Source organism: Rhipicephalus sanguineus, chromosome 10 (assembly GCF_013339695.2).
Source record: "Rhipicephalus sanguineus isolate Rsan-2018 chromosome 10, BIME_Rsan_1.4, whole genome shotgun sequence".
Taxonomy (NCBI): Eukaryota; Metazoa; Arthropoda; class Arachnida; order Ixodida; family Ixodidae; genus Rhipicephalus; species Rhipicephalus sanguineus.
The window spans coordinates 13,436,828-13,442,239 of record NC_051185.1 but is presented as its reverse complement, the minus strand read 5'-3'; the positions used below and the strand labels follow the sequence as shown (position 1 = coordinate 13,442,239).

General features: G+C 43.3%; 1 long non-coding RNA gene across 1 annotated transcript; it reads left to right on the top strand.

Annotated features, from left to right (window-relative positions):
- Positions 1-781: 781 nt before the first annotated feature.
- Positions 782-3,886, top strand: LOC119372455 (uncharacterized). Its single transcript, XR_005179535.2, has 3 exons — positions 782-841; positions 2,135-2,217; positions 3,729-3,886. It is a non-coding gene; the product is annotated as an uncharacterized LOC119372455 (long non-coding RNA).
- The last annotated feature ends 1,526 nt before the right edge of the window (positions 3,887-5,412 follow it).

Here is a 5,412-nt window from a genome sequence, read left to right as displayed (position 1 = left end):
TTCTTATTTTGCATTGTTCTGTTCAACAACAGAAAATTATGTTTGACTTACAACGCAGGCACCATGCTTCATAAATCGGTTTTGTGGTTATAGTGCTCGACTGCTGACCCGCAGCTCGCGGGATCGAATCCCCGATGCAGCAGCCGCATTTTCGATGGAGGCCGAAATGCGTAAGGCCCATGTGCACAGATTTATGTGAACGTTAAAGAACCCCAGGTGGTCGAAATTTCCGAAGTCGTCCACGACCGCATCTGCCATAATCATATCGTGATTTTGGGACGTCAAACCCAAACAGTTATTAATTATATTTCAAAAGTCGCAAGATGAATTGATGTTATTGTGGACAAATTTCGACACTACACTGTTAAAACGAGCCATCATTTTGACAGCGATCTCTCTATCTATTTTGACGAGCCGTCGGCGTCAAACGGGAAAGACGGCGACTCTCTTGTCAAAGAGCGAGCGGAGAGAAAGAGAGACGAGAGAAAAGAGAGAGAGAAAGTTCCAGCGCGCCTCGGTTGGCTACCGTACGTCACGTGACACGTTGCTCTCTCAGCGGTTACCTCTCCAGGAGAAAGAGTGGAGGAGGCAGAGCGGCAGAGAGAGGGTGTTGGGCAGAGGCAGAGGCGCCACCGCCAGAGAGAGAGAGAAAGAGCCGAGGGAGCGAGTACTGCCGGTACGCCGGTACATTCCAACGTGTTTCTTTGAGCTTTGTGCGTGCTTCTTCCATGTCGGTTTGGTGCGCCATTTTGTCTTTTTTTTTTTGCGTGGCGTGCGAGTGCCTGTGCAACGCGCGTGTGTGCTTTGGAGCTGCAGCCTCAAGTCGAGTGCACGGGTAAAGGTGAGTGTACTGTTCTACTTATATACTACTTTCGTCTGTTTACACCTTCGGCTGTGCACTGTTTAATAAGGCACTTCGTTTGCGTGTAGCAAAGAAGTAAGCTCTAGTTTTCGCACGTTGTGGAGGCGACTCCCATCGCGCGTCTCTTCTGCTTTTTGCGGTATGCATTTGAGCGATGTGCTTTCGCGCCGAGGCTGAACCACGTGCAGCAATTTTCAAGCGTCAGCTTGCATCTAGTGTGATAAAAGAAGAAAAAAAAATGAATAAAAATGTTCCAGTGAAAAAAAAAAGCTCAAACGTTCCAGGAATATTGGCGCGTGTTTTTGAGTAGAGTGCACTTTTCGTGCACTTTCGATGGCGATTGAAAGTGGTTAACGGTGCGAGGACTGGGATCGAGTGGAGGAACTCTAGTGCGCCATGTACGGCCGAGTACGTTCAGAGCAATTAGTATAAGACTTTATTTAGTTGTTTCTTTTCGCTTTTCATCTGTTCGTTGCGCTAATGCTGATCATGATCATCTGCAACTCTGACGACTTGCATAATGTGGATGCTATAGTCGCTAATTCGTAAAAGTATACGTCAACTATAAATTAATAGTTTTTTTTGTCTTGTAGTGTGGCTTAAAACTGCATCTCTTGTGCAATTTACTCTCTGTTTCTTGATCGTTTCCCGGCAAAGGATGCAGACGTTGGTATCCGATAGCGATTGGCCAGCTCTATTCTGATTCACGAATCGCAATCGAAAGTGACCTTGTAACATGCAAACGGGAGCAGGGGCGTAGCCAGAAATTTTTTCAAGGGGAGGGGAGGGGGGGAGGCGCACCGCCTTAATTTCGGGGGTTGGGGGCACCTCCTTGAAATGGTCATTTTTCGCTCTGTATGCAAAAGAATTTCGGGGAGGGCACGGGCCCGGTGTGCCACTGCCACCCCCTGGCTACGCCACTGAACGGGAGCGCTGAAGCATTGCGAAAAAAAAAAGAAGACCAAGACGCGAAAGACGGAGTTTGTCTTGAGAAGCATTACACCAAGAGCATCCACGCGCGTGCCCCGACTTTGAATTTTTTCGTAGAAAATTTAAAAGTACCACCTATCAAACGAGCAGCTGTAACTGCGTAAAAATGGAGAAACTGGATTAAATTGCAATATTCTCGACATGTGTAAGGATTTAAAACACAGCAGGGTGAGGAGGAGGCTAAGGGATTTGTCAAGTGCTTGCAAGTTAGTATGCCAGTTACTGCATGTAACTATCGAATGGATGTGATTGACTGACTGCTAATCGCTCCAATCATTTCAGGTTCACAGGACAGGTCTGAAAGGTCAACCTCAATCATATTTGGCTGTGGATATCGCTGCAACTTTGGCACTCGACCAAGCGAGGTACGTACTCAGTATCTCGAAATTTTTTTTTCTGCGTGTTTTAACATTGCTGTGGACATGTGTGTATCATTTGTAAAGAAAGACCAGACCCTAAATGGGGTCTTCTGAATTAGTACCTCAAGTTTAATGTGCAGGCCAACTGCCTACATGCACCCACGCCACAGCTGCGACGTATTGCCCCACTGTCAGCGCATAAGCCTTCTGGCATAGCCGTATATCAACCTCAAGCATACTTGGCCGTGGATGTCACTGCAACTTTAACGCTCCGCGAAGCGACGTATGTATTGAATATCTCTGGAATTTATTGTCTCCGTGTTTTAAAATTTCTGAGGACATGTGTGTCGTTTGTAACGACAAATCAGACCCTAAATAGGGTCCTCTGAACTAATACCTCAAATTTAATGTGCAGGCCTACTCACCCCATGCACCCAAGCCACAGCTGCAACACGTTGCCTCGTCAGCGAAGTCAGCTCATAGGCGCATACTTCTAAAGTATATTTCATGGAAACACATCTCAATGTCATGATTTCTTGTCACATTTGTGAGACTGCAGTGCAGAACTTGTACAAATATGAAAGACACTACAGAGTTCATTCAAATGTTCATAATGTTAATGTAGCATGTGTAAATCAGGGCTGCTCGAAACATTTGAAAACATTTAATGCACTGCGTGTGCATGTTTACGCAGTCATGTTGGAGATGATGTTGCTCTTGTGTCATCTGGACAAGAATTTAGATGTCCTCATATATTTCATGACGTCAAGTTTTCTTTTTTTTTTAAAGATGTTGGGCACGTTAAGAAGCATATTTCTTCTAGTGTTGCCACTGCCTGTTGTTTTGTGAACTGTAAAAAAGTGTTTTCAAGTGCAAAATCATTCACGTCTCATGTAAGTCGCTTTCATGGCAGCATTGTGTGTCCAAGACAGAGTGTGGCACAATGTGAGGAAGATCTTGCTGCACCTAGCAGTGCAGGTCAAGATTTCACCAGTGTTGATGTTTAACAAATTTCAGGGCATCATGATGAGGTTTGTAAAAGTGGACGGCTGCCACAAGTGCGCATGTAGCCTATACTGGAACTTAGTGGTCTAGATGCGATTCGTGGCAGAGCTCCTGAAGTGAAGCAAAATGACCTTGCAGAATTACGGTTTAGAGTATGCGTTTATCCCTCTACATTATGAGCAGCTATTTCTGTTACTAGAAATAATACACGGGTTGTTTGTGCAACTGTGGGCTCTTTTTACATTTTATATTTGTTGTTACACTCCATGCTTACTTGGGAACATTATGCATCAGAGCATATACATGTAGCTAGTTCAGCATGCGACAAATATGGTCACATTTGCTGCTCAGCATTTCTATCTGGTGTCCTTTGATTTCATCATACAGTGTCTCTCACACAATGCAGCATAGTTTATACATTTCCGGCGTTTCACATCTGAAACCCGAATATGTGATTGGCATAGTTTATGGCGCATGGATTTATTCTATCATTCTATTTTTGTTTACTCCAGGTACATTGGACAGATCAACCGGACCAAAAGGCGGGGTAAAAGAGAAGGGAGCGGAATAGGACCAAGGGTGCTCAGCCTTATCAAAGCGCTTTGAATAATAAATGTGCAAGTATTGACAAAAGCTTTCGTTGCATATTTTATTAGGTACTACCCATGTCGAGTGATGGTCGCATGGTGAGGTAGACCACTCTACAGTTCATAGTGACACAGAATACACTTGATCTCTTGGGTCATCATACTAACAATGCAGCTGCATTTCATGTTGAGAGCCTCTTGTCACCTCGCAGAGAAAATGCTACATTGATGGTCTCATAATAGCATTGACAAAAAGACGTACAGGTCGGTTTTACTTTGAGTTCACGAAAAAGATGTCAAAATGAAAGAACACAGTCATTTGCAAATGACGGTGAAATGTTATCAATCTGACAGGTCGGTTGTGTTTTGAGTTCATGAAAAAGACGTCAAAATGAAAGAACACCGTCATTTGCAAATGACGACCTTCAGTTATTTTGTTGTTACATTTTATCAATTTGACGGTTTGCTTGTATTTTCAATTGACGGGAAAGACATCAAAATGATAAAATATTACCATCATTTGAAAATGACGGCCTGCCATCATTTTGACGGCCATATGCTTGGAAATAGAGCTGCCAGGATATTTCCCGTCATTTTGACAAAAATTTTTTTACAGTGTATGACCTTAGGCCCAAATTTTGACCTAAGACGTCAATGCCCATGATGATTACCATGGGCGAGAGAAATTTAGAGATAAATAAACTTTACTGTATGACCAGGCGTGCGTTCTCTTCGCCTAGAGATGGATGACTTCCTTATGCCAGGCAGCCATGGCTTGTAGCTGACGCCCGAGCCCTGTTCACCACACAAAGCTGGTCGTCCCATTGACCTTCCGGATTTTTTAAAATGCGAAGCATTTCTCAGCGAACCTTTGGCACTTGGAGAGTTTCTATCTATCTATCTATCTATCTATCTATCTATCTATCTATCTATCTATCTATCTATCTATCTATCTATCTATCTATCTATCTATCTATCTATCTATCTATCTATCTATCTATCTATCTATCTATCTATCTATCTATCTATCTATCTATCTATCTGCCTATGCCTATGCCTGGGTGGTCTCATGATCGCCTCCTTAAAGGGACACTAAAGAGAAACAATGAATCGGTTTAGATCGAAGAATTGTGCTCTGAGAACTCTAATGTCATTAATTTTGCCATCATAGGCTTATTAATACAGGATAAAATCAAATTCAAAGTTTCATTTTTAAATTTGGCGCCGAAATCTCCGCGCGTGACGTCACGGATTTCAAAATGTATTTGTCGTATTTCGGCGCCATTGGCTCATCAAAATTACCCCAAACTTGGTATGTTAGGTCTATGGCCCCCTCAGAGGACAATGTACTTCATTTTTACCGATTAGGAACTACATAGTCCCTAGTAGGCGCTGTCAAAACATGTGACGTCACGGCGAATGGTGCGGAAACTTCAAGGTGGCGTCGCCACCCACATTTTGTTTTTGCCCGTTTTCTCGATTACTAAGCGTGTTCTCGCAGCAAGCTTGGTGTTTTTGGTATCGTGAAAGAATACCTTACTAATATGTGAAAAATCGTTTTGCTCTTTAGTGTCCCTTTAACTTGTTGTAGACCAAAATTGGCATAGGC